This window comes from Homalodisca vitripennis, chromosome 5 (genome assembly GCF_021130785.1).
Source record: "Homalodisca vitripennis isolate AUS2020 chromosome 5, UT_GWSS_2.1, whole genome shotgun sequence".
NCBI classification, from domain to species: Eukaryota; Metazoa; Arthropoda; class Insecta; order Hemiptera; family Cicadellidae; genus Homalodisca; species Homalodisca vitripennis.
The window spans coordinates 11695441-11710677 of record NC_060211.1 but is presented as its reverse complement, the minus strand read 5'-3'; the positions used below and the strand labels follow the sequence as shown (position 1 = coordinate 11710677).

At 31.6% G+C, this 15237-nt stretch overlaps 1 protein-coding gene across 1 annotated transcript in view; it reads left to right on the top strand.

Moving 5' to 3' along the window:
• The window catches only part of LOC124363355, a 112003-nt gene that overhangs the window by 96042 nt on the left and 724 nt on the right, over window positions 1-15237 (top strand). The gene's annotated exons all lie outside the window — the stretch shown is intronic.

Genomic DNA, 15237 nt, shown 5'->3' with positions numbered 1-15237 from the left:
AATACACAATATGCGTATGTCACAACAAGAGTCGCGTAACAAGCTTCGCTAGGTTCATTACAAAATTAGTTCATCTAGATATATTACATGTTTAAAGATCATATGATTTTAGGGAGTTAGAATACATATTTCTTTATTCAGCGATTTTATCGTTACCCAAAGACCAATGCAACACTTTTCACTAACATTCAGCCAAACCCGGCATTGCATATACAGAAACTAGGCTTCAGTATAAATTTATTGTTTATAGAGATTCTCGAGATATAGTGCGGACAGATAAACAAACAAACTGACAGGAATAAATTAACTTCCAGAAGGTCCGATTATAAGCTATGGTGGCGCTCAGCTAATTTTATTATAGCCTAACATCTGTTGCAGAAAATTACTAACAATAAATTATTTAAGATAAAACGTTGGTGATTTCTTTCATGGCCAGTCACATCATGGAAGATATCGTTTGTGATTTACCTAATACAACATTCATATAAAGAAGTTTTGTAATTCAGACACTTATCATACGGAAATATCTCTGGATTACTGGTAGCATCTAAATAACGTTTCGGATATACCTAATACAACATTCATTAAGAGTAGATTTATCATTTGACACTTGTCATACGGAAAGATCTCTGGATTACTGGTAAACTCTGAATAACGTTTCTGATCTACCTAATACAGCATTCATAAAGAGTAGATTTGTAATTTGACACTTGTCATACGGAAAGATCTCTGGATTACTGGTAAACATGAATAACGTTTCAGATCTACCTAATACAGCATTCATAAAGAGTAGATTTGTAATTTGACACTTGTCATACGGAAAGATCTCTGGATTACTGGTAAACATGAATAACGTTTCTGATCTACCTAATACAGCATTCATAAAGAGGAGTTTTGTAATTTGACACTTGTCATACGGAAAGATCTCTGGATTACTGGTAAACTGTGAATAACGTTTCTGATCTACCTAATACAGCATTCATAATGATTAGATTTGTAATTTGACACTTGTCATACGGAAAGATCTCTGGATTACTGGTAAACTCTAAATAACGTTTCTGATCTACCAGATACTGCATTCATAATGATTAGATTTGTAATTTGATACTTGTCATACGGAAAGATCTCTGGATTACTGGTAAACTGTAAATAACGTTTCTGATCTACCTAATACAGCATTCGTAAGGAGAAGTTTGTCATTTGACACTTGTCATACGGAAAGATCTCTGGATTACTGGTAAGCCCGTGCATAATGTTTCTGATCTTCCTAATACGACATTCGTAAGGAAAAGTCTGTAATTTGACACTTGTCATACGGAAAGATCTCTGGATTACTGGTAAGCCCGTGCATATTGTTTCTGATCTTCCTAATACAGCGTATTCGTAAGGAGAAGTTTGTCATTTGACACTTGTCATACGGAAAGATCTCTGGATTACTGGTAAGCCCGTGCATAATGTTTCTGATCTACCTAATACAGCATTCATAAAGAGGAGTTTGTCATTTGACACTTGTCATACGGAAAGATCTCTGGATTACTGGTAAGCCCGTGCATAATGTTTCTGATCTACCTAATACAGCATTCATAAAGAGGAGTTTTGTCATTTGACACTTGTCATACGGAAAGATCTCTGGATTACTGGTAAGCCCGTGCATAATGTTTCTGATCTTCCTAATACAGCATTCGTAAGGAGAAGTTTGTCATTTGACACTTGTCATACGGAAAGATCTCTGGATTACTGGTAAGCCCGTGCATAATGTTTCTGATCTACCTAATACGGCATTCGTAAGGAGAAGTTTGTCATTTGACACTTGTCATACGGAAAGATCTCTGGATTACTGGTAAGCCCGTGCATAATGTTTCTGATCTTCCTAATACAGCATTCGTAAGGAGAAGTTTGTCATTTGACACTTGTCATACGGAAAGATCTCTGGATTACTGGTAAGCCCGAACATAACGTTTGACAAGCAAAGTCAAACACCCGCCGTGATGTGTTGTACCCGTATATCAAACACTATGTGGAACAGATATAGCTTTGGGTGGATAGGAGAGGAGTTTATTTACATGTCTGTTTAACATTCTTGGATGATATCGGTCTAAGTTCATTCACAAACTTAATACTTGTTATTCATTAGTATGGACAGATATTGAGTTTCTAGAGATATATCATATATAACTCTGACAAAACATATCCGTTTGACGGTTAATGTTTAGCTAATTATTTAAATCAAATGCTTTTAACCTTCTTGTGTTATAACTTAAATTATATACATAGAGATTTATGATAGTTTAACAACACGTAATTAATAACTAGAAATGTATCATATATAGCACACGTTCACTGCAGAGGACATACTGTATATTACTACTATCCCCGCTGTCCTAAAGACGTTATATGAATGGTGTCACAGTGAAAGTTTTAACAATATAAAACATCTAGAGATGTATCATAGTTAAAAAATATTGCTTAGCAGATATTTATCTTTCATTTAGTTAAACATGTATCAACGGTTTCTTTATCACTATCTTCTTATGAAGGTAATTACATTATACTATTTCGAACTATTGTCACTGAACCTACACAATCTAAATACGTGATTTACAACTGTAATATAATTATACAACCCTAAAATATTGTATATTAGAATAAATAAATAAATGTTGCCGCGTTTTACACATTTTTTCGACGATTTCTGTGTGAAGATATTAGGTCATAATTAGGGTACCACTATATATGTAGGTACCTACATAATAAAGCCACTGTATTTGCATACAGGTTGTACATTAACAAAATCAATGTATTTAATAACTGCTCTAAATGTTTGACAAGTGTACACTGGAATATAAATTGTGCAGCTAGGAATATTGTTTCAACTGTAGTGAGAGAACAGTTTTTACACCGGATTACCAAATACAAACATCTTGAGCGTTCACATGAAAACTGATATTTCGAGAATACAAATGTAACTTATAATATAAATAAAGTTGTGACTGAGTGTGTATAAAGCGTTTACTCAACCATAAAAAGGCAACTTGAGTATCGTAGGATCATTTTATATGAATTGGTATTTACTTAATTTGACAAAAATTATATACTTAGATAAGATTGTTGCTGGGGTCTTACAATCATTTATTAGCTTTTAAATCCATAAGAGGTGAAATTAAAATCATGCGTACTCGTATAAAGAAAGACTTACCGTTTCATAATCTAATCAAAAATAAAATTTGAGTTATTATTTTATTATTATTTTATTATGTGTTACTCTCAACACAAGTACAACCTGGTATCAAATTGAGTCAATAAAATAAAATTGAAATAATAACATAGTCATTATTGACGTTGATACAGGGAACATTAATTTATTATTATTTTATACTTTTAAACAGGATGCAATTCTTAACGGGGGGGGGGGGGGGTAAATCATGTTTGTACGTGATGTGTTAAACTTTTCAATCTTGCTTAGCGTGATTAAAGCCTGTCACTTTCTCTTTTGTCTACCGGAGTTATGTAAAAATATATTTTCTGCATACATTTTTGTCATGCTACCGTCCTCAAGACACCTAAAAAATTAAAGTCAGTTCTAGATTTAAAATATTACATTTAATCGGGCCGCGTGTTACGAGTCATATTAATAAGAATAAATTATGTCAAACCAAATAAAAGGTGTTACCAAATGAAACCTGTCCCTCCCTATTTAACCCATATTGTATGTATCGTATTGATTATTATGTATTTCTTTATTTTTCTAATATTTTCACTTTGTAGTATGGTAATGCAAATAATCAATTAAGTGTTAGTATAAAGGAGGTGCATATGAATGGCTCAGTGACAACACCAATTACCCGGCGTGACCTCCAGTTGTACCTCGTGGCTATGCAATCTTACACAATACCCGGTGTTCGGTGTTCTTTTGTTTAGGGGTTGGCTGCACTGTCACCACCGTACCTTATTATCCTATTCATTGTATTTTTGGGTCGTTAATATTGCAATATCAGCAACTTGGCTCCTACCTCGTGGCTATGCAATCTTACACAATACCGGGTGTTCTATTGTTTGAGGGTTGGCTGCACTGTCCCCTCCATACCTTATTATACTATTCATTGTGTTGTTCGTACTTGTTAGATAAAGGAGGTCTATATGAACGGCTCAGTGACAAAACGAATTAACCGGCGTGACCTCCAGTTATACCTCGTGGCTATGCAATCTTCCACAATACCGGGTGTTCTATTGTTTAAGAGTTAGCTGCGCTGTCCCCTCCATACTTTATTACAGTATTCATTGTATTGTTAGCACTTGTTATATAAAGGAGGTGCATATGAATGGCTCAGTGACAACACCAATTACCCGGCGTGACCTCCAGTTGTACCTCGTGGCTATGCAATCTTACACAATACCGGGTGTTCTATTGTTTTTGAGGGTTGGCTGAACTGTCACCACCATGCCTTATTATACTATTCATTGTATTGTAGGTGTCATTCATTTCATTACCGGTAGAACGCAGATGCAACATACTTTACAAAAGACAAATAGGTATATAATTAGTTATACTAAGATTAACTCAAGTTATATTATACACATTCAATTGCGCATGAGCTGTTTTTGATCTTACTTTATCTTTTGAGTGTACATAGTACAGCAAGATCCTATGTTATTTTTACCGTCTGTAAATAATTAAAAATTTTCAATACCTTAAATCTTAAAAAAGTCCACGTTGCCAGTAAATCGATTACAAAGGACGCAAAGAAACTGTATGATAACTTTTATCTACTTGAATAGTCTTACCAGCAAAGTAGTATGTAGTAGTGAAATTACATTTTATTTAAGAAAATAACTAATCGTGGTAAAATCTAAGTAAAAATCAACAATACAACAAGTTTATTACATGTACAACACCTCGACTATTTAACTTTTTATTTCCAACTATGGGTGAACTTTCTAAATCGAATTGATTTCTTTAGAAGTATTATTGGTTTGCCTTTTACAAAAGAAGATGCTTGTGATATATTGAAAATTATTAATTATTAATTTTGGTTATTCATGTTTTTGTGTAGCTACTTCCATGCCTCCAAAATCATCATATTTTTTATACACTTTTCAATATATCCGAGAGACGTTTTATTTTTGATACTACAGCAACATTATTTATATAAAAAAACAGCATCTAAATCTTTACCTGTGTCCATAAATCCTTGAAGAGAATATATTTAGGTCGTAGAATAAAAATTTAATTAAATAGCATTGATTCAAACTGAAAAACTGTTCACATTCTCAGAATACCTAACTCTACTTTCAAACGCTGTCATTAAAAATACATTTAACCTCCATAAACAATAGGCATATGGTCATAAACATAAATAAATTTAGACTACCATCAATCTTATACTCGTATTAACACTGGGTTGGAATATAATTGCTATGGTTCTACTCAACAATGAAGTAAAACACGAATAATTAAAATAAGCAAATATTAATAACAATGTAACCTTTCCGCCAGGGCCATCAATTACAGATGTGCCCGGTATCGACATGTGATATTGGCGTCCAATGTTATACATGTTAGGTCAAAGCCCTTATTATCATTTCCATTATTCGGCAATCAAATATCCTGACTTGGAAGAAATGGAACCAATGTAATAAGGCCCAAAACTAATCATTATTACAATCGAAAATCATACAAAAACACCTATTCCAAAAGATCAATATCAAACATGAAATGCTTATAAAATTCTAACAGTTTAAATTACCTTGGTTTACAGAAACTATTTATTTAAATTGCTTTAACAACGAGAAAACAAACTCCAATTTAAAATGATATATGTGTTATATTTACCTTCACATGTGCTACATCGTCTGAAAGTATTACGAATACATTTTTATGTGTTACTTCCCTATATAAAACCTTTAAAAATTGGGTTGAATTTATTTTATTTCAGAATTAATATATTACACAACAATATTTGTCAGCGAGATCCTTTATAACAATTATCCACCACTGTTAAATAACATAATTAAATTCAATTGCCTTTCAAGTCCTTTATGTCGTACTTTTGAAAACAATTATTGTAGTGAACGCTTGAATATCATATTCTTATAACGTTGAAGTTATTAATTAGAAATTAATTAAGAATATTTAGTCTACTGGAGCGATAAGTATATATTATACATGGTTTGCATAACTCTATCAAACATAAGACATTTGCACTAATTAAGTTTTAATATAATCCTGAAAAAAAATTTGAACATTAGTCTTTGGTATTGACCAGAGCGAATTGTCAATAATTGAAGTGTGAGTAATTCTTATTTCTGGCTTTGCACTTCTAGTTAAAATAATTATATTTCCAACGTAAAATTGGAGTTTGCTATTTTGCTCAGAGAAACAATAGAAATAGACCTATAAATAATTTTTTAATGAGGTTGGATTCAATACAGTATAGTTTTCTACATTAATGGATGTAGATATCATTAATAACAATGTTGAAATTAAAAACTACAGTAAAGTTCTTGCTTCCCAATCTATATTCGCTATATCACACTTTTTCCTCGGTCCAGTGTAGGAAGTATATCATTATACCTATAATCATATATCAATCATTATATCATTGTATTATTTATATATAATCATATATATATATATTATTTGTAGTAAATTACTTTACAATAAAAACAAAGTGTTTTTAAAACATTGGCACTATATTTCGGTGAAAACATATATATATATATATATATATATATATATATATATATATATATATGTATATTTTTTTTAAAAGTAAATATTTTTTAAACCTCTTTTTTCCCTAAGGAACTTATTTTTGAATTAATGGGACTCATTCTCTCATGCACGGGTGCACCTATGTGACGAAATATTTCCACGAATATTAGAGTAGTCTATATATAAGTATTTAATTTTGTTTAGCAATTTTATGTTTTAGTTTAATTACTAAAGTAATTTTATATTATAAATGTAAAATTGAGCTCCTACGATTTCTACATTTTTGTATAGTAATGGAAATAAAGATGTTTTTGATTCATTGATTGATCTAATTAGTATCATATACCTAATCAGTGAGAAATGGATGCGATGTCACCTCGACAAAATTTACTGTCATACAATAAAATGTTTATACATAACAGTAGAATAAACTAGTTTTTGTATATGAAGTAGTTCAATCTAACTTATTAATATAAATACTCAATGAAGTTTCCAACAAAATACAACCCTGGCATATAAAGTAGCTCTCTCTGCTACAAGATTGTTTCTCATTTCGTTTTATTCGACTCAATAAACGTGACACATAAATGTTGTGTTTCAACGAAGCATCGAATATTGTTTGAAAAAACGTGTGGTGCACATCATTTAGTTTTAATAAAAAAAACTTATACTGACACATATTTACTAAAGACAAATTTAGCGATTATGTATATATATATATATATATATAATATATATATATATAAATCTGGCTGACTCTTGGTGTGACAAAATAAATCTGGTAATAATATAGACTTAGGGCAGTAAGAAACTATTATTTACAAATTTTTATCTAAAAATCCTGTTTTAGCGATTTTTCCATTTTTCAGAAAAATGTATATAATTATGTAAAAAAACAGAATTTTTCTCCTATTTTTACTTCTAAAATTTTTCCAATTCTAAATTTTTATTGGTGCTTTCTGAAATTTCATAAAATTTAAATTAAAAAAGACCATAATAAGCAATTCACATAACCTTATGTGATACTTATTACCAATAAAAGTATGAAAATTAAATTTTATTGTAAAATTAAAAAAAAAACAATATTTTGAGCAAATTTAATTGATATTTAATTGTCAAATTTCACAAAAACTTGTCAATTTAATAAGCTACTATTTAACATAAAAAAGTATTTTTTTATGTTTCAAATAGCTGGAGGAACTTCAGAAAGCACCAATAAAAAATTATTTACAAAGTAAAAATTGGAGAAAATTGCTAAAATTTTCTGAAAAAAGGAAAAGAATTGCTACAAACAGCATTTATTAGATACAAATTTTTAAATGATAGTTTCTTACTGCCTAAGTCTATATTATTACCAGATTTATTTTTTCACACAAGAGCCCAGTCACCCTGTATATATTTAGATGAAATTTAATAGCTAGAATTACATTGTCGACCTGACTTTAACACGTTTTCAATAAGCGTATTTCAATGTTGATGGTAACTTGTACAAGGTAGGAGTACACCACACCATATGTCACGTTACAGGTTTCACTGAGGTTGCATGCAAATTGTAAAGTTTAAAGATGACATCGAGATATCTTTCTACATCAAACATTCAAATCCTTGTTCCATAGGTTATATTTCATAGCATTGTTCAATTAATAATATTTCGAATGTGTCTGGGAAGATACTACAACGTAGGGTGCTGCGCTTAAATCAAATCGTGTCATCCACATTAATTTTATTATTGAATATCTACTATATTTGTCTTTGTAATGTATGTATAAAAATGTCCCTTATGTATGATTGTACTCAGTTTGTTTACAAATGTATTTATCTGCCAATTTCTTGTTGTCATCGTGGTTACGCGTAGAACATTATAAAACTCGCTGATGACGCTCAGCCAATTCCTGAGTGTGGCATGCACCATCATGGAACTCAGTGTTGCATATATATATAAATTAATCATTATGCAAAATTTAAAGACCTTAGGTCAGTTCGTTTTTGATATATCGTGCGGACATACATACAAACAAACAGATTGACCGCTTGAAAGAAATGGCAAAGTTAGCTAACGATAATAAGCAAACTAACTGGTTTACAGATTCAACCTTCAAGTCCACAATGAGGTGGAACATTAACTACATAACACCTTTTCCATGGTGAGTCTGGGAGCTTTAGCCATCCTAGCTTTTTTACTTTTCACCTAGGAGAAGAAAAAATAGTACTTATGTGATTTACAGGTAAGCTCCTGCAACATATGACGTAGATTTAATACAAATTCAACTTCAATTTAACAAAATAATTTAAAAGACATATATGACAAGCCAAGAGAAAATTGATGACATGCGTTATATTTCATTACACTACTATCAAATTGATGACACGCGTTATATTGCATTACACTACTATCAAATTGATGACACGCTTTAGATCTGCATTACACTACTATCAAATTGATGACACGCGTTATATATGTATTACACTACTATCAAATTAATTACACGCGTTATATCTGCATTAGATTACTATCAATTTGATGACGCGCGTTATCTCTGCATTACATTACCATCAATTTGACGACGCGCGTTATCTCTGCATTACACTACTATCAAACTGATGACACGCGTTATATTGCATTACACTACAATCAAATTGATGACACGCTTTATATCTGCATTACATTACTATCAAATGTATGACACGCGTTATATATGTATTACACTACTATCAAATTAATTACACCCGTTATCTCTACATTAAATTACTATCAATTTGATGACGCACGTTATCTATGCATTACATTACTATAACATTTATGACACGCGTTATCTCTGCATTACACTACTACCTGTTGGACTAAGTTAATTTATTAAAAACTTATCTCCGTATTAAATATTAGCCTAGAGTAAACGCATACTCCTGTCACCGTGAATAACTTAGATTGTTACTATCCAAAATAGATGATACGAAATAACGGCAATGATTTTGATAAGCGTGAATTTAATATATGTTAAAAAATACTGTGATTTAAAATCGTAATGAAAATATTCGATATAGCATCGTTTGAATTATGTTAAAAAAATTATATTAATCAGGTTTGCCACCACCTCGAAAGCGTCGTTTGATGTTTATCTAGAATATGGAGATCTGTGAAGAAGTCTGGCCACTACCAAGTCTGCACATGGGTTTCAGATAATTACTCATACAGAATGGAATTCACTTTCACCATGTTCTATAATTCTTTTGTGCAAACTATTTCTCATATGTGATGGCTCTTCCGAAAATTATATGGGTATCACTAAAATATCTTCAGTTCAACCAGCTGAGTTTAGATCCATCGCAATAAGCTTAACTATGTATTTCCATAACGTCTAGACTCAGGGCATTCAAAAACTAAATTAGCCGATTTTAGAACACCGTGACCTTATTCTTCTGAAGTGTCGCAGTCATAAATGTTATTTTGTTACAAGAGCGATTGAATTTGCTAAGGCTTTATGCTGCATATTTGGATTTCGTGACATTTTGCAAATACTAACTTCGTGACAGTGAAGGTAGAACTAATTAGGTAACAAGTGTAATAATTATAATAATTACGTACCTATTGAAATTGATAATTACATTCACAATTGTGCTGAAAGCCACATTGTTTTATGTTCCTAGCCTACCTATTCACACACAAGTAAACACATTCAGTCATACATTCCTTAACAGTCACACTAACGAAATGTAGTATGACTGTAAAACTAGTCCTGGTTTTAATTTCGTGTGCAATTAGGGAGTCAATTGATTACTTTGACACCAAATTTTGAAGGAATCGTTTAAAGACTGCACTTCTATGTTGCTGAGTTATATAGTTGTCTCTTTTGCCTCTATTTTCATAAGAGTAAACATCCCTGCCTTGAGTCAAAACGTCCTGTAGTTTAAATATTGTCCTGATATCTCTTTTTTGAAGTCTAAATACCATTTTTCGCTTATATTCAGAACAACTATCCGAAAGTCTTATGTGATCCAGATGAAAATGAATGGATCAACCCAAAATAGGCTACTCTTAATATCTCTATGGAGCAGAATTGTGCTAGGTTACGCATGGCATACAAGCCTGAGTTAACTCTAGAGCAAACTCAGTTAACCAAGTCAACCTCCCGTAGAGTTGTACTCCAAGAGACTTTGTGGAATTTTTTTCTTCTATGAATTCGCCATCCACGATGACAGTTTTTTTTATTTATTCATTACGGTGCAAAAGGCAAAAATTTGATTAATTTTGATTTTGAATATTTCTTTTGGAATCAAAATACGATTGTATTGTTATGTTGGATGCACTTACTTAAATCGATAAATAATATGATTACTAACTCAGTAGCTGGTTTGTTCTTTACACAAATAGTCGTTTTTTCAGGTTATATGGCAAGTTTACACGCATAGGTAAAGGTATAATGCAGAGATATAGACTGCCGCCAGTTCCTCTTCTTCCTTCTTATAGAAATCATTTAGACGTGTGTGTGTTCTTATGTGGCTGCTTCAAAATCCAGAATCAGCAAGTATTATTTGGTTGTTCTGACGAGGTTTCTTTGTTTGGAAATCCCAAGTGGAGATTTTAAATAACTCATTAGACGGTGCAGGAGCTTGCCATTAACCTCATTAGGTCACTATTATGCTTCATATCCTAGTCGAAATTTGAAAAGCTAGGAACAGTCCCAGATTCACTATGGGATGTGTGTCTAAGAACTGTGCCTGAATCACGTTGTGGACTTCAAGGTTGAAATTGTTAGCACGTTAGTTTGCTTATTGGCTGAGCATTATCGAAGCCTATCACTCGAGAGCCTGAAAAATTGCAATTCTCTCTGTCTATCAATCTGTATATATTTAAATTTAAATACACTACAAATTTAAATATCAGCCAAAATTTAAATACACTGACAAGTATGCAAGGCAATTCTAGATATTACATTGTTTATATATCCAACTTAGAATTAATTTTCAAACAAAACTAAATATTGCTTCCAAATTTATTTCGCCTTCCTCAATATAATGTACTATTCTTCATCGATAGTTTTATATTTACCTGAGGACTAAAAAACCGGTGTTTTTCAAACTAACCGGATAAGATAGTTGTTGTTTATGCTGTGAGTATAAAGAGACAAATTAGGTAAACAAACGGAACGTGACTACGAGCAGGAAACTGGCCTCAGGAGAGCAAGTATCTTTCTATCTAGCAAGTCAAAATATAGCAAGTTGCTATTTTATATTTACTATTTAGTTATCAAATTGTATCACAAATATTAGTACTGGTATTTTTCTTTTAAATAAGTAGTGACCGGCAGGTAGACATAAAAACGATAGCTGACAAAACCTAATACACATGATACAAATATATAACATATTATGATACTGCATTATGAATAATTAATGTTAATATGATAAACAGACCCGTGTAAGTGAGATGAAACGTGCACAGAGAACTCTTTTCACTAAGGAGATTGTATATAGTTTAACGAATTAACGTAACAGAAATTTCGATTTCGGAGACTTTTTCTGCACTTTATATTATAATGTCCAAAAAAGAAGAGCGCTTTTTAACAAAAACCCAAAGAATGAGAAAGAGTTAACACAGTCGAAAGTTAAAAATTGTTGTAAAATATATCAGTGGTCAATTGAAAACTTAAGACAACGTTAGAAAGTTGTATTAAAATTCATCGAGACTTGGAAATTCACTAAGGTAACAGCCAGTAACATTGCAACGTCGGGAACCAGAAACAAGTAAAATAACTTGAAAACGTAATATCTGCTTTTCACATTTTAAACTGAAACTTTAAAAACTTTTATTTAAGGAATGGTTATAATTCTTTTCATTCATTTTTTTAAATACAATTTTATTTTTATCTTTAATTTACATTAAGACTGAAATGTGATACGAACCGTTATTAAAAACACCGATTGTTTTAATATTCTGGTAAATTAAAACATAGTGATTTATAGCGATTCATAATATTCAGGAACACAAAACCAATTTGAAAGTACCGTTAAATTTTGTTCTGTAAGCAGTTTTCAGTGGAGGAAATTTTGAAACTCGTTACTACGTAGGCTAATGGCAGGTTACTAAGTACAGAAGATAGAGTATATATCAAAGTAAAATTTTCCTTTTAGAGAGAATGAAACGTCATTCAACTTCTTTTTAACCGGAATAATTCCGATGGACCAATTTTTCGCTTTAAGTCCTCTAAATTATACTCCTGTGTAATCAATATATCAGTTAGTTTATTTAAATCTCACATTTAAGTACGCTAGACTACATGTCGTGTACCAGGCTTCGCTAAGGTTACATGCAAAATTTAGTCTACAACTCATTTAATTAGGCTACATGTAATATTACATTACATGTTCAGTTATCATACGTCGTTCTCAGTTTGTGAATTTTTTTTGTTTTTGCAGTTTTCTCGTTGCCATCATGGTTACCTATAAGACCAATATAAAATATGGATGTGTTTAGAAACCCTCAGTCGAACTCAATATCATCAAACTCATTCTATATAAAAATAAAATTAGTGAAATATAGTTTATGAAGGTTTTGAAATATCGTGTGGACAAACAGACAGAGCAATATCACTGATGCTGAGCAACAAATTTACTTTTTGAATATGTCCAATTAGACCTATCCGTTGATCTGACACAATTGTTGGTGGGGCATCAAATATTACTTGTATTTGTATGCACACAACAACCGTTACTGCCGCATATATGTTACGTGTTGACAGCTGTTACTGTTCGCACCCCATAAAACACTATTAACGTCCTCAACAGAGACCAATAGCACCATTAGAACAATATCCCTGTATAAACACCATTATAGGTTGTCTATTTCATTTGAAAATGTGAATCCTGGTAAGGGGTAAAGCTTGTTGATTAGGTATATCTAACATATTCTTTACACTTGGAACATACATATATATTTTATTTTTATTTTTAAAGGGCAGGCCGATCCCCTTTTAAGCCTTATTCTGCTCGTCCTCATAGACCAATAGCCTGTGTTAGGATCTTATCAGAATAAGAGGATAATCGATTAGTCGTAAAAGTTATAGGTCAAAGATAGGATTTGAATCTACGCTATGTCAAACCCAGATCCAGTGTCCGACATCTTAAACCGCTGGGTATCGCTGTCCCACATAATTGTAATAAATTTAGGTAATATTTTTCCAGTTTGCAGTTATTTGTGAAGTATTTTCTTTTCAATTGCACTTGATCTGATTATCTTAATATACTCAAAAACCGTTATAACACTACAATAACACCGTTAAGTCGGCCTTAAAGGTATTTTGGCATATTTAGTGTAAGATTCCTTCGTAAAGCATTACTATAAAGAAAAAATGTAATAGTATAGTCGGTAATTTATATTGTGCTCTGGAAATTATATTACGGTTAGTGAAAGAAAACATTCACTCTTGTAGGGGTGAAATTTTAATTTTGAAATTTAATCAGAATTATTTTAATAATCTGCTTAAAAAGTAAATAAAATTTGATAAAATATGACATCCAAACGTAAGCTTCTTGTTTATTACATTTTACATAGTACTAATTATGAACATTGAAGGACAAATGTTGATCACTAGAGGCACATGTTAACTCGTACAAACTAAAAACAACTCTGTATTCACGCAATGTGTTTAAGTTTTCATGTGAACACATGTGATGTGTTTGGAACTCCTACACAAGATTGCCTCCGACTTATCTCACTACAGCTCAGCCAAGGCTTTCTTGCTCCACAGCTTACACTCAAACGTACACTGGCACTAAATTATGGGCGTGCATGTGTTCACAGTGAAATAGTAAGATTAAAGAACTCCAAATTAAATTATTAGGTGAAATTAAAAAGGTTTGAGGATTTTTAGCACATAATCAATCTAAATTAAATATCTATATAATAACAAAAGTTCTTGATTTTAGATATCTATAACATTATTGTATATAAATATTGAGAGAATCAATCGAAAGCTCATTTTTGTTTCTTTTAAAATAGCCGATTACGCAACGGTACGTGTGCCTTAGTCAGTTAGTTTCGATTTACTGACAAAGTTAACATCACCTGATTGGTTCTAATATCCCCTAAACTATACAACCTATCCACTAAGACACTACTATAACACAACTTACAACTATAACTCAATGTTATTTTATAACTGTAACTCAAATAGTTACACTGTGTCTATCTATTGTATACTGTGTATCCATGGTACATGTACAGTTGTTATTATGACACGTTGTTTCAGCACCAACAGACTTGCTGTATGTTATGAGCATGTAATATGAGATATACAGTCAATAGACTACAATAGATTACATAATGCATACATTATACTCTCTATACCGCATCAGCTTCAGTTCTGATCTGTACTCGAATAGTACATGTTTGCCCAAATTTAAATTTCTGCGCGAGTATGTAGTATGAATGGAATAATTGCCATAGTTCTCCCATTATCCGTCAAATTTCTTTCAAAAGTATTCTGATTTCATATTTAACACAAAGAATTTTCGGCCTTGCCAAAGAA